Source organism: Amyelois transitella, chromosome 22 (assembly GCF_032362555.1).
Source record: "Amyelois transitella isolate CPQ chromosome 22, ilAmyTran1.1, whole genome shotgun sequence".
Lineage (NCBI taxonomy): Eukaryota > Metazoa > Arthropoda > Insecta > Lepidoptera > Pyralidae > Amyelois > Amyelois transitella.
This window is the reverse complement of record NC_083525.1, coordinates 1,348,187-1,364,830: the sequence shown is the minus strand read 5'-3', so window position 1 is coordinate 1,364,830 and position 16,644 is coordinate 1,348,187.

The following is a 16,644-nucleotide window of genomic DNA, read 5'->3' as shown; positions in this document are numbered from 1 at the left end:
TATAAATAAATTTCAATTTATGATATTTGGGATTCCTCTTGCGGGCGATGGGCTAGTAACCTGTCACTATTTGAATCACAATTTCATTCAAAAGTACCCGAAACCGCCGAGCTTGCATGAAGAGAGTTATGAATGTGGATGAAGCAAAGGAAATATGCAGAGATCGTGGCAAGTGGAAAGAGGTAGTCTCTGCCTACCTCTCCGGGAAAGAGGCGTGATTTTATGTATGTATTTCATTCAAAGCCGGATAGTTGAATGCGTCTTTTCAGCCTTTTGACGTCTGTCTATTACTTTTTACGTGATTCTATGTATGTATGTATGTTTATTTCATAAATGACTGTCTGCAGACTTAATCTGTGTAATTCATTCTAAAAAGTTTGACGTTATAAGTATCTGACTCATAAGGTTAATAAGCAAATCATTGTCCTGCGAGTTGTATCTAGTGATTTTTATATAAAATTATTTCTGTATACACAATGTTTTGCAACGAATGGTTTCAATTCCGGAGGGCTAGAATCATGACGCCTTGAGGCGTCGCCATTTTGAAAATTGATTTTTCATTAACACTAACGAAGTTACGATCTTTTTTTTTCTATTTGCCAATGTTTGTTTTGATAATTTTCCGTACCTACACAGTCTTTGATTTATCTTGCCTCGTCTTTCCTCCAATATAAATAAATAAATATAAATATATACGGGATAAATTACACAGATTGAGTTTGCCTCGAAGTAAGTTCGAGACTTGTGTTACGAGATACTAGCTCAACGATACTGTATTTTACAATAAATAGGTACTTATATAGATAAACATCCAAGACCCAGGCCAATCAGAAAAAGTTCTTTTTCTCATCTTGCCCTGGCCGGGATTTGAACCCGGGACCTTCGGTGTCACAGAAAAACGTACTACCGCACCGCTGTGCCATAGAGGCCTTCAAGTCAAGTTTGAGATTAAACTGTAGTCTTCTCCTACAACATCCACAGGTAGATATAAATTGGTATTACTCTGCTTTGATGACCGTGACCCCAAGTAAATTCTGGCTTGGTTCAGTCAAATTTTTACACGAACTGATTTCCACGGAAATCGTAAAAGGCGACTAAGGGATAGGCTTATGAACCTGGGGTTCCTCTTGTACGCGATAGGCTAGCAACCAGCCTATATCTCAATTCCATCATGAAGTCATACAATTGAACATGGTCTTTCAATCTTTTCGAGACCGTTAACTATGTCTATCTCGCAAGGGATATAGACCTGACTGTATGTATATCTCTTTCCCATGGATGTCGTAGAGGGCGACTAAGGGGTAGGCTTATAAACTTGGGAATCTTTTTTTAGACGATGGGCTAGCAACCTGACACTATTTGAATCTCAATTCTATCTTAAAGTCAAATAGCTGAAAGTGGCCAATCAGTTTTTACAAGACTGTTCTGTCTACCTCACAAGGGATATAGACGTGACTATATGTATATAAATTAAACCATGAGTGCGGATTTAGCCAACAACATCTCACTGAATTTCCTTATAAACAAAATAAATAAACCCGTGGAAACCTTTCAAAACATCAGGACGGACATGCATTAACCACATCGATGGCCCGGGACAGATACAGACCGCATTAAGGGGGCGCCCCGGGCGCGCTTCTTTAAATGAAGAGGAAAATTTTAATTTCCTATCGCGTATCGCCGGAAAGGGATTCGGAAAAGTCGATGATTTTGTTTGTTTTTATCGATAAAAAAACAAAACGTGATTTGTGTAATTTGAAACATTAACATTTTTTTTGGACTCTTAAAATTTTTATCGACACTGAATTCCAACATATTACAGCTGATGATGCAAAAATGTATGCTCGAAGATATTAAACAATAGGCAATCAGGGAAATGATAAAAGAAATATTAATATCTGACTAAATACGTTCATAAAAAAAAATCTTTTTATTTTACGTAAATAAATGTTCAGTCAATCAAATGATTCCTTATTTGGGATAATAAGTCATAATAATAAGCGTAATACCGATAGTTATCGCGCGATAAAAACAGCGTCGCGCGTGCTATCCTGCGGGGCTGCTCCTAAAAAGAAATCGTCAACTGAACAGTGAAAAATAAACGCTTGAACGAACGTATCAATTTGCTATCAATATAAATAATTGAATAACGACAATATAGGTCGAGTTCATTCGACAATCAAAGGATGATGTCACGTACATAGATTGATATTGAATTGATTGTACAGTATTGCACACATCAATTGCATTTAAAATTTATTGGCGCATTTTTGTGCTATTGTGTCATTGGTCTAATAGGATGAATGATTTTATCGTCTTATTTTTTGCCGTGTGGAGCTGCTGGTACACTTAAGATTAGAACCAATCAATATCTTTCCCATGGATGTCATAAAAGCCGGTCTAATATGCTTATAAACTTGGGATTTCTATTGTGGGCGATGGGCTAACAACCTGTTACTATTTGGATGTCAACTCTATCAATAAGGCAAACAGCTGATCGTTGCCTTGCCTCTCTTTTCATGACTGTTGGTTCTGTCTACCCCGCAAGGAATTTGGACGTAACTAGGAAAAGATACTATATTGTGTTTGATCTTGTGCAGCAGTATTTCTTGGACGAAAAGTCGATTAATTTTTGTGACCAATTCATAAAGTTTCTAGACCCTTTTTGTAGGGTTTTATTAACGTTATTAACAAAGTGAAATGAAAAATAATTTATAATACTCCTACATGTATCCAACAAAAGTGGATTCAAAATCTTTATCGATAAATCGTGAAATTTCATAGTTACAACACTAAACTAACCTCGGTCGTTAAAAATATAGCTGTTTGAACGCCGAGTTCGCTTAGCGTTTTAATAAATTTGGAAAATTAAAGATTCATATCTGATCCGTGTACTATTAAAATCACCCGGAATTGCTTGATAATTTCCAAATCTTGTTTTTGGCTTGAGATTCGAGCTGCGTGGTTTTATAATCACTAGCTTTTCCGCGCGGATTTATATTTTTACTCTTGAATTTAGCGCCATCTACAAAATAATACAGGTTTTTTGCAAATCCCACGGGAATTATAGTTTTCACCAGGATGATAGGTGTCCTATGTCTCTTATTCGGACTCTTAAATATATATACACGTGATGTTTCAGGGAGATTAATCTATACTTATATTAAAAAGCTGAAGAGTTCGTTTGTTTGTTTGAACGCGCTAATCACAGGAACTAATGGTTCGAATTGAAAAAATATTTTTGTGTTGAATAGACAATTTATTGAGGAAGACTTTAGGCTATATAACATCATGCTGCAACTATTAGGAGCGAAGAAATAGTGGAAAATAAAATAAAAATTAATCATTCTTTCTTGAAAAATTATTCATTCTTGAGGGCTTCAATGATGCCCAAAATAACTATTCCACACGGACGAAGTCGCGAGCACAGCTAATTCAGTATATAACCTCGCGTTAAGAGGTAAAAAACAAATTAACTTACTTTTGCATTTATAATATTAGTTAAAATATATTTGTATACTAATACCTAAAAATATATTTTAAAAGACCAGCAAGAAAACATTTACAAAACAGAATTTCGCTTTACGCTGTATGCATTGGAGTCTTTGACGAAATATTGAGAAGAAAATTAATTGAGCTGAAACTGCCAACTTTCAAAGAAAGCGCTTTCGACAGTACAATAAGAACTTTACGCAAAAGCTTTTAAAGTTCAGTTTGCTTGAGAAAGCTTACAAAAGTTCGAAGTAAATAATTTTATAACTTATTGCCTACAGTCCTGCAGTCTAGATGCATTTGGATCGATATAAAGTTATTATACTTATGCGAAATGAAGTAATAATATCTTTTATTTACATACATTGGGAGTTAAAGGGAGCGACGGTGGTCGAATTGGTAAGGTGCCCGGTTAAAATGTGTGTGGCGCAAAAGGCACAGGTTCGAATCCCACCCCGGCCATGTACCAATGACTATTTTCGTAGTCATGTACATTAGTTTGAATACTAACTGACGCTGTTACGGTGAGGGAAAATATCGCGTGGAAACCTGCACATTCAGGCAATTGGATGTATGACAAGTCTCGAAGTTACTTCGAGGCTAACTAAATCTGTGTATTCTGTCAACCAAACTAACCTATCAAATTTGCCGTTAGAGTTTGTGTTGCACTAAATACATACATATAGTCACGTCTATATACCTTGCGGGTAGCCAGAGCCAACAGTCTTAAGAAGAATTAAGGGCCACGTTCAGCTGTATGGCTTAACAATGGAATTGATATTCAAATAGTGCTAGCCCATTGCCTGAAATAAGAATCCTAAAATTAGCCTTTCTCTTATTCGCCTTTTACGACATCAATGACAAAGATATGTAAAGGTTCTTTTTCTATTCGGCCAGAACCCATACTATTTTATAAACTGCACAGAAATTAAACATAATCTGTATAGAGCCATAAATGTTGGCTCTGTCTACCCCGGGAGGGATAGAGACTGTTACCGTGCCTGCGTCACGCTAAACTTTAAAACAAACAACGCTACTGACCCCACGTCAGTAGGTGTCTGAAGAAATTGGAGCCTTCGTCAGACAGATATTGATGCTTAATTAAATACCAATCACGTCTTGACTTGTCCAGAAATATTGCTAGAGTTGATAAAACCATACAGTTAAAAAGACGGCCTCTGTGGCGCAGCGGTAGTACGCTTGTCTGTGACACCGTTGGTCCCGGGTTCGAATCCCGGCCAGGACGTGATGTGAATAGAACTTTTTCTGATTGGCCTGAGTCTCGGATGTTTATCTTTGTAAGTATTTATTATAAAATATAGTATCGTTGAGTTAGTATCTCGTAACACAAGTCTCGAACTTACTTCGAGGCTAACTCAATCTGTGTAATTTGTCCCGTATATATTTATTTATTTATTATTTAATGCCGTGTGGTTTCCTGTTCCAATATGAAAAAGAATATGACCATTCCATCTCCTTCCCCTAGATGTCGTAAAATGCGATTAAGGGATACGCTTCATAAACTTGTGATTTTCCATTTAGGCGATGGGCTAGCAACCTGTCACTATTTGTATCTCTATTCTATCTTGAAGCCTATTAGCTAAACGTGAATATCAGTCTCTCAAGACTGCTAGCTCTGTCTACCCCGCAAGGGATATAGACGTGATTATATGTATGTAATGAAATCATATCATTACTAACCAACAAATCATTTCAATTCATTTTCATTCCAAAAAAATCCTACCAAATATCGTAGCAAGTGAAATGATATAGGTAGTCTCTCTGGAAAAAAGGCGTGATTTTATGAATTTATATAAGCGTATTCTAGTAAGAGATAAAATAAATATTTAAACATTGAAATTAAAGTTGGTATTAACATCTCTCGATAGTTCCATCTCAAGACGTTACCTCAATCACCACCCTCGGAAGCCATCCACTGAAGTAGATCCAATTTGCATCCGATACGCTGGATCAGGCGACTTGACACGTATTGCTAATTCAACAGTTTGTTATTTAGAAAAATAACTACAAACTTGATGTTTTAAAAAAATGCCATTATGTTAAGTTAATAACATACATACATACATATGGTCACGTCTATATCCCTTGCGGGGTAGACAGAGCCAACAGTCTTGAAAAGACTGAATGGCCACGTTCAGCTATTTGGCTTAATGATAGAACTGAGATTCAAATAGTGACAGGTTGCTAGCCCATCGCCTAAAACAGGAATACTAAGTTTATAAGCCTATCCCTTAGTCGCCTTTTACGACATCCATGGGAAAGAGATGGAGTGGTCCTATTCTTTTTTGTAATGGTGCCGGGAACCACACGGCACTAGTTAATAACTACGTTAATAACTTAACTAAGTTAATAACTATTATGGATAATCAGGGAGAGCGTCGGTGGTCGAAATGGTAAGGTGTCCGGTTAAAATGCGTGAGGCGCAGAAAGGCAAAGGTTCGAATCCCACATTGGTCATGTGCCAATGACTATTTTTACTATTTCAATGTTATGTACATTAGTTAGACAACTAACCGATGCTCTTACGGTGAGGGAAAACATCGTGAGGAAACCTGCACATTCAGGCAACTGAATGTGTTACTAAGGATCCAATACGGGTTAGGTTTACCTGCAAATGTTGCGGAGGTCAGATGGGATTCGCTTCGTGTAAAAACCTAACTCTACCAATCCAGGATCCAAGGTCATAGGCAAACCTTGAGATAATAACTATTAATATACGGAAATTCATCGTTTCTGAAAAAATGTGAATAAGTTTCCTAGCGAAAGAGGTGAGGTGTACATTTCATACAATAATGTCTATATCCCTTATGGGGTAGACAGAGTCTGAGCCTGAAAGGCCACGTTCAGCTCTATGGTTTAAGGATTGAGATTCAAACAGTGACAGATTGCTAGCCCATCGCCTAAAAGAATAATCCCAAATTTATAAGCCTTAGTCGCCTTTTACGACCTCAATGAGAACGTGACGGAGTGTTTCTTTTCTTTGTTTTTATTAGTGCCGGGAACCACACGGCACACTTATAAGTAAACGGTAGATATATAATAATATATTTGTGAATATAAATGAATCCCAAATTTCGTAGAAGCGGTATCAACGGTAAGCACACCGCAGCGAATAATCTAAAAGCCATAAGCTTCAGACGAAAAATAGACTCGTATATTCAGAGTTGGACGGCGTTAAGGCCGAGTATAGGAGCGCGGACACGAAATAAGTGCATTTTCCTTTTGACCGTGTGGTTCCCGGCACCAATATAAAAAGGTATAGGAGCACTCCATCTCTTTTACATGGATGTCGTAAAAGGCGACTAAGGAATTGGCTTATAAAGTTGGGTTTCTGCTTTAAGGCGATGGGCTAAGAACAGAATCTCAAGCAACATACATACATACATAAAGTCACGCCTTTCTCCCGGAGGGGTAGGCGGAGACTACATCTTTCCACTTGCCACGATCTCTGCATACTTCCATCTATATTATATCCATCACAAGTAAGATTGTCACTATTTGAATGTCAATTCTATAATTAATCCTAGCCGCTGTACGTTGCCTGCCAGTCTTTCAAGACTGCTGGCTCTGTCTACCCCGCAAGGGATATAGGTGATTATATGAATGAATGGATCTTTTAAATGTTTCAAAGTCTTTGTTTCTCGACCGGGCGTTTCGCTAAAACTCATACCTTTTTCGTTCATTGAATTTTTTTTTTCTTCATCAGTGTATCCCCGACCTTACATAAAACCAAACACTAATCCCCCTATACACATTAACAGTTTTCCTCGTATCCGGTTTATTCGGTTGCTCTAAAAACATCTCTTTGAAACGGCTTTAATTGAATGCAGAAAAAAAAACAAATCGCCATTTAGTTAAATATTTTATTCATTACTTCTTAAAAACATGTACGAAGAAAGTTATTCAGTTTAATTTTGTATTGTTTCCATGGTAATAAGAAGGTTCAATATATCATGTGTAGTCACATGCGTTTTGGAAGCGGTAGTAGTTATAATTAGATTTAAGTGATGTGACGTCAATAAGTGATACCTTGTATCCAATTTTGAAAATAAATCTATTCTATTCTTAAAAAAATTGAACCTTCTTATTACCATGGAAACAATACAAAATTAAACTGAATAACTTTCTTCGTACATGTTTTTAAGAAGTAATAAATAAAATATTTAACTAAATGGCGATTTGTTTTTTTTTTCTGCATTCAATTAAAGCCGTTTCAAAGAGATGTTTTTAGAGCAACCGAATAAACCGGATACGAGGAAAACTGTTAATGTGTATAGGGGGATTAGTGTTTGGTTTTATGTAAGGCCGGGGATACACTGATGAAGAAAAAAAAAATTCAATGAACGAAAAAGGTATGAGTTTTAGCGAAACGCCAGGTCGAGAAACAAAGACTTAGTGAAACATTTAAAAGATCCATTCATTCATATAATCACCTATATCCCTTGCGGGGTAGACAGAGCCAGCAGTCTTGAAAGACTGGTAGGGAACGTACAGCGGCTAGGATTAATTATAGAATTGACATTCAAATAGACAATCTTGCTTGTGATGGATATAATATAGATGGAAGTACGCAGAGATCGTGGCAAGTGGAAAGATGTAGACTCTGCCTACTCCTCCGGGAGAAAGGCGTGACTTTATGTATGTATGTATGTTGCTTGAGATTCTGTTCTTAGCCCATCGCCTAAAAGCAGAATCCCAAGTTTATAAACCAATTCCTTAGTCGCCTATTACGACATCCATGTAAAAGAGATGGAGTGCTCCTATACCTTTTTATATTGGTGCCGGGAACCACACGGTCAAAAGGAAAATGCACTTATTTCGTATCCGCGCTCCTATACTCGGCCTTAACGCCGTCCAACTCTGAATATACGAGTCTATTTTTCGTCTGAAGCTTATGGCTTTTAGATTATTCGCTGCGGTGTGCTTACTGTTGATACCGCTTCTACGAAATTTGGGATTCATTTATATTCACAAATATACATACATACATATGGTCACATTTATATCCTTTGCGGGGTAGACAGAGCTCAGCTATTTGGCTTAATGATAGAATTGAGATTCAAATAGTGACAGGTTGCTTGCACAACTTCTAAAAAAAATCCCAAATTTGTAAGCCTATCCCTTACTCGCCTTTTACGACATCCATGCGAAAGAGATGAAGTGGTCCTATTCTTTTTAAACGGTTTTATTTTTTGTATTGGTGCCGGGAACCACACGGTACATTATTGTATATCACAAATATATTATTGTATATCTACCGTTTACTTAAAAGTGTGCCGTGTGGTTTCCGGCACTTATAAAAACAAAGAAAAGAATCACTCCGTCACGTTCTGATTTATGTCGTAAAAGGCGACTAAGGCTTATAAATTTGGGATTATTCTTTTAGGCGATGGGCTAGCAACCTGTCACTGTTTGAATCTCAATTCTTATGCCATAGAGCTGAACATGGCCTTTCAGTCTCAGACTCTGTCTACCCCATAAGGGATATAGACATTATTGTATGAAATGTACACTCACACCTCTCTCGCTAGGAAACTTGATTCACATTTTTTCAGAAACGATGAATTTCCGTTTATAAATAGATATTAACCCAAGGTTTGCCTTTGACCTTGGATCCTGGATTGGTAGAGTTAGGTTTTTACACGAAGCGAATCCCATCTGACCTCCGCAAACTTTGCAGGTAAACCTAACCCGAATTGGATCCTTAATTACACATTCAGTCGCCTGAATGTGCAGGTTTCCTCACGATGTTTTCCCACACCGTGAGTTGTGTCACAGTTGTCAAACTGATGTACATAACATTGAAATAGTTAAAAATAGTCATTGGCACATGACCAATGTGGGATTCGAACCTTTGCCTTTCTGCGCCTCACGCTCTCACTTAGAAGAAACGGCGGAAACTACACTGCAGCAAATAACATACAATTAATGAAATAAAAAGCATTTATCCCGTTTCGGTAATAATTTGTAAAAAGATATGACTATTATAATGTTGCATTATAAATAATTCAAATTAAATTTATAAATATTAAGTATACAACTATACTCTCTTCTTCCTACTGGCTTTAGTCCCGGTTCCATCCACACCTCTCTAGGGAGGAGCCCGGGGTATCCCTTTGACCATGGACCCTGGATTGTGTGAGTCAGGTTTTTATACGAAGCGACTTCCATCTGATCTCCGCAACCTTTGCAGAGAATTCTAATCCGTATTAAATCGATTGTGGTTACACATCCAGTTTCCTGAATGTACAGGTTTCCTCACGATGTTTTCCCTCACCGTAAGAGCATCGGTTAGTATTCAAACTAATGTACATAACTTCGAAAGTAGTCATTAATACATGGCCGAGTTGCGATTCGAACCTGTGCCATTCTGCGCATCACGCATTTTAACCTTTCCGATCCGACCACCGACAATATTGGAACAGATTGAGTGGTCCTATTCCAAAATGCCGGCAACCACACGGCACTGATTTTTGCGTGTAATGGAACAACAAACAATCAAATAATCTTGATAACTGTATATCGAAATTCGCAAGACGCCAAACAAAAATACATAACCAAACGTAATCTTATTTATCGCAAGGGGCGTAAATGGGATTCGATGAGCAAAGGCGCACTTAACGCTTTTGATGTCCACCCTGTCCTGCCTCCCCTTTATTTGGACTTATGGTTACGCCACAGTGTAGACGCGGAAGCGATTTTTAGTATGTTTGCGAAATGTTTTAATTTCTTGTACCTTTCTTAGGTAGAATTTAGAAACTAATGGTTGTGCCACAGTAAAGACTCGGAAGCGATTTTTCGTATGCCCTTCAAATGTTAGCCAAAAGTTTTAATTTCTTGTACCTTTCATTAGGTAAAGTTTTATGATTGAGCAAAAGAGCTGAACATGGCCTTTCAGACGTTTCAAAACCGTTGGTGCTACCTACCCTAGTCTAGGGATATAGACGTGATTATATGTTTGTATGTATTAATTAGGTTACGATATCTTTGTCTTACGCTAATATAATACTGCGACTGGTCCATGTGTCAGGAGCCTGCCACCTGGGTAGACTTTTGTGGGTAACATCGCATCATTATGTTATGTGACAATATTTATTAGCAAATAGTCACGAACGTAGCCTTTCAGTATTTTCAAGACGTGACTATGTGAATGTATGCAATATTTGTAGAATGAAATCGAGTGATAATAATTCTACACTGCTGGTAAATATAAAGGTCCTTATTCAACTCGGGCGATCTTTATAAACGCTACCGCTTACAGCAAACGTGAGAACAGCGTACTCCTTCCATGATTCGGCTTATATCATCGAAAGGTTGGTACAGCCATGAGTGTTTGTGGGATAATGGTAATCGCTACCGCTTATACACTAAGTCACATGCATTATTATCACGTGTAGTAGACCAGACCTTCCTTTCTTTGATTATAAGTCGGCCATTAGACTTATTTTGCCGCTAATATATGATTTAGAGGGTTATATTAATGTAAAGATGTGTGGGATGGGGTGTTTATTAGATATTATATCTGGCAATGTTTCATATGGCATAGGAGAGGATGTATTAGAATTTATTATTAAGGTAATTATTGGACACCCAAATCAAGTTTTCATTCATTCTTTGCCGCTTGGTTATAGGTTAGGTGCTGTAGGCATTTTAGAAATGGACCACATCTTACCCATGGATGTCGTAAAAGGTGACAAAGGCTAATTAACTTGAGATTCTTCTACTAGGCGATGAATTAGCAACCTGTCAAATTTTTATTCAATCTTTCAGAACTCCTTACTTTTGTGACACCTTGAAAAGCCACGTTTTGATATTAAGGCTTGAGATTCAAATAGATCGTTAGTCTATCGCCTATAAGAGGAAACCCAAGTTTATAAGCCTACCTCTTAATCGGCTTCTACGACATCCTTAAGAAAATGGAGTGGTTCTATTCCAAAGTGGCGGAAACCACAGGGCGCATATTATCTCAGTATGTTTGTTACTCTTTCACGCAAAAACTACTGAACCGATTACGATGAAATTTGGTATGTAGGTAGCTGAAGACCCAGAATAACATATAAGCTACTGTTCATCCGAGAGTTCCCGCGGGATTGATAAGGTTTCCATGCGGACGAAGTCGCGCGCTTTAGTATTAGTATATTTGCGTCTATAATTATAAATAACGACACGACGCGTCTTCGTCCGAAATTAATAGCTTTCCCTCCATTTTACCGTGATCCCAAAACGCTGATATCGACCGGAGCGGCAATATTTTCCAATATTCGGTAATCGACCGATGTCATTACTGTCTCGCTAACATATATTAATACCGAGAACATCCCCCCCAGGGGCTTTAATAAGAAGTATTGATGGAAGGAGTTCTGTGTTTTGCTTTTCCTTTACCTATATTGCGAAAATTTATTTATCTATACTAGGTATAATATTATAAAGCTGACGAGTTTGTTTGTTTGAACGCGCTAATCTCAGGTACTATTGGTTCAAAATGAAAAATTATTTTTGTGTTAGCCTTTTTTCTATTGGTGCCGGGAACCACACGGTTGCAATGCTGTATGTATTAAGACATTTTATGTTGTATAACTAGCTGTGTTCGCGACTTCGTCCGCGTGGAATAGTTATTATATTGGGCATCATTGAAGACTTCAAGGATTAATAATTTTTCACATTTTCCATTATTTCTTCGCTCCTAATAGTTGCAGCGTGATGTTATATAGCCTAAAGCCTTCCTAGATAAATGGTCAATTCAACACAAAAAGAATTTCACAATTCGAATCAGTTGTTCCTGAGATTAACACGTTCAAATAAACAAACTCTTCAGCTTTATAATATAAGTATACATTCATATGTTAGTTTGCACTCATTCTGGGCGACTTCGAAAATTTCTAATAATATCTAAAAAGCAGGGTCATATCTAGTAATGCTTTAATTCTTTGACCGCCATTGGACTCACTTATTGTCATAGTATTATTACCAACACTATCTTTGCCGGCCACATTGCTTATTTCTGTCTTTTATGGGGCATGTGTCATACTGATAAATAGATTCGAGATAATTTGTTATAATACCTAATCTATTTAGAAATATCATTATAATTTAGTTATCTACAAAGTAAATATGTAAATAAAATCTTTTTGGAATCAAGATTGGACAAAATTTTTTTTTAAACAGCGTGAATTTGTTTTCATATTTAACGAAAGACTTTTTTAACTATAATTTAAAATTATAACCTTGATAAAATAATTTAAAAAAAAAACATTAAATTTGGAATTTTTTTTTATTATTATAATGAGATAACAATTAATTTATGTTATAAAAGTAGTTGTTAGCTTTATGTACCCCGTAAGGGATAAAGACTTCATGAAATATGTATGTTTAAACGTAGTTCTTTAAAAAAAGTATTTAATGGTTCATTATTCATCATGACCTGCCTAAGGGTCGAACCCGAGACCTCAGCGGTTGGACATCGCATACTTCCGCTGCGCTATACAGCCTCTCAAAATCTTACAAATTAATCAAACCATACTCCAAACCTTTAAATTTCCAAAAAATTCAATGGACCATTCCAAAATAATTATCGCCTATCTTTTAATACAGGAACCGTTATAATCAGATGCAGATATAACCTAATGGGGAAGTCTAACGATCATTAAACGTGCAATTAACTGCATTCAACTTGGAAAAATCCAATTGAGTCATAAAATCTTACAGCACAATATCTGTCACTCCTAATTAAAAATCACCCTCTACGGGGGTGGTATTTCAATCATCCGTGCTGCTTGAAATGTAATCACCACCTTATTCACTTGCTTGTAGTAGGTACTTGAAAACTTTATAATTCTTTTGAAAAAAATAGTATTAAATACTCGTATATTTAATACTATAGTATGTGCTGTGTGGTTCCCGGCACCAATATAAAAAAAAGAATAGGACCACTCCATCTCGTTCCGATAGGCTAATAAACTTTCTTTAGGCAATGGGCTAGCAACCTGTCACTATTTGAATCTCAATTCTATTATCGAGCCAAAAAGCTGAACGTGGCCTGTCAGTCTTTTCAAAACTGTTGGCTCTGTCTAGCCCGCAAGGGATATAGACGTGACTATATGTATGTATGTATTATTATCGAAGAATTGCTGGTTTCAGGGTTTACTATCCAACTAAACCCCTTGAGTAATAAGGACTCACTGGATAAACAACGTAAGCTGAAATTGGGTATTTGTGTTCCTTGAAAAAGTAGGACAGTAAATAACCTTTAAAATTTCCTCAAAATAAAACGGAATGTAAAATATGTTTATATTTACGAGGACGTAGCTACTGCTGTTCAACTATTAGTTTACATAAAACTGGCGCAGGTGCCAATATTGACCCTTGGGGAACTACCATGTTAAGAACTATAAAAGTCATCAAAGAACATATTTTTTACACTAATATCGCTTTGAAATATCAAAACAAAAATATCCTACGTAACAAAAGCCTAATACATCGATGCTTTTAATACCCACACTACCACAAAGGGTAGAAGCACTCTCTCTAAAGCATTACAAAAGTCTAAGCCACTGTGTCCCCTTGAATAGCAGGAAGCAAAATGACACGATCGGGGGTGGATCCGCCATTTTATTTTTAATGTTTATTGCTTTTTGCCAGATAAATTCGTCCCGAGGGGTGTGAGGAGAGGAATCAATGCGGTTGGATTTCCTTATAAGGAACACCGCTACTATTGGTTCCTGTTCGAAAGTAATTTGATGTTAGGATCATTTTAAATGACTTCTTAAACATTAACTGAATGTTTATATGACTTTAGTTTTAATTCAAAGTTAATTATTTTTGCATAGGTAATTAACAGTTTTTTTTTATATTTAAAAATATACTTATAAAAAGTTCTTCTCGGATGGATTTGACTCAGTTTATATATATATTTTTTTTTCATATTTGTCTCTATCTTATTAAACATTTCAATTTACTTTCCTATCGTATTATTATCAGCAATACAGTCAGTTTTTAAATGAAAAATATAAATAAATAGATTTTTATCAAAAATTACAAAGTCGTAGGTACCAAACCTTTGCGCACCAATGGTAACGCCCCAGCAGTTATTTTAGGCGCAGATGTTTTCTATGTTAATTCTATTGTTTTTTTGTTAATTTTTATGCTCCTCTTCATGGTCGATTACGTTCGCCCGTTCTCTCCAGGATTAATGATAATGTGGCGAAAAATCTTTGCCTCTAATTCCTTTCCGTATTTGAAAGGAGCGTTGTGATAGAGGCTGTGGATTTAACTGCCATAATTAAAGATATTAAATATATCGTATCGTTTCAAAATTAATTAATGTGTAAGTATATCTTTATGTTTGGAGCGTCGGTGGACGAATCTTTAAGGTGCGGTTGAAATACGTGTGGGGCACAGGTTCGAATCACACCTCGGCCATGTACCAATGACCATTTTTGAAGTTATGTACCTACATTGGTTTGAATACTAACCGATGCTCTTACAGTGTGAGAAAACATAGTGAGGAAGCCTGCACACAGTAAACAGCCGAGCGTGCTCTGTCTACCCAAGCAAGGGAAGACGTGATCATATGAATGAATATAAAAGATGATTTTAAGAATTCCTAAAATCGGATGAGTACACTCGTGTCAAAAATTTCAATAACAATGCTCATAAACAAAATAATCCTAACCCAGTACTTAAAAACAGCGGGAAACATGACAACTCGCCCCCACCCTCCCTGAATCCATCTTGGGAATTAATGTTTGAAAAAAATGCACAAGTAGATGTCGAAATATTTGAGCACTTCGATACGAATTCATTTCGGCTAATTTTGATGTTGATAAGACCAGTTTAGTGAGAGCTCTGGGCTTAGGTTACGGCTGAGAGGGACATCAATATGATTTTAATAAAATGAATGTGTCGAGTAAGGTTAATAAAGGTGTTTTTTTTTTAATTTAATTTTATTATTAGGCACAATCGAGAACCTCATCTTGGGAAAGCTTGTGGCAGTTAGCTTGTTAATTTTGCTAAGGATTATAATAGTGACAACTATTATAAGAGGAAATATTATATTACGGCACTACGTAGACGACATATCTATACAAATGCAACTTTTGTAATGAACATATAATCACGTCCACACCCCCTGCGGGGCAGTCAGAGCCAACAGACATCAAAAGACTGATAGGTCACGCTCAGCTGTTTGGCCCAATGATACAAATCGTGACAGGTCGCCTGAAAGAGGAATCCCAAGTATTTAAGCCTATCCCTTAGTCGTCTTTTACGACATCCATGGGCAAGTAATGGAGTGGTCCTATTCTTTTTTCTATCGCTGCCGGGAACCACACGGCTAGCACTAGTACAAAACAGATACAAAAATGAAGCTCAATGCAGTCTGGACGGCTCGGGGGCGAATTTTTTAAACTGTCGTTAATTTTGAGCATAATTTCAAGTTGGAGGTTCCTATGGGACTGTGAGGGTCGATTAATCTGTGTTTAATGTCGCCCCCAAAATAAAAAGTAGCTAATCAACAGATTGCTAAATTTTTTTACAACATTTCCCTTCGGGCTTACTATTGTTTGGATGCGTTTTTTGAGTATCTACTCACTTTGACGGACGTTAAAAGTATTTCGTGAAATTTAAAATTAGCTAAGAATTGTAATGTATTGAGTCTAATTTCTGAGCGATGGAGATTTTTTTTTAAGTTTAAAATTGTTAGGAAACTTTAATCTTTTATTTATTCATTTATTTTTGTAATAATTTGAGCCTGCTCGTTCTACGAGTATCTTATCAAGACGAGGCTTAAGGTAGTGTACTCAAACTCAAATAATGCCTATTAACTCTTGCCTTGAAAATCCCCAAGTTATATGTATCGGAGAAGAGAGATGAGAGGGAGAGAATTCCAAATCACAGTGATTCGCATGATAAAGGATTTGACGAATCATAAGGTGTGAAAGAAAGAAGAAAATGCTGCAGTGCAGTTTGTTACCGCTTCTTCTTCACTGACGCTTTGGGAGCGGCAGTAAACTTAGTTTTAATTAATTTATTTGACGTCAACCAATGTTGTTTAACCAAAAGATATGACAATTATTAAGTGATATGAAGTGTCCCATAATATTGAATAAAATTTTTGAATTTTCGAAAGGTACA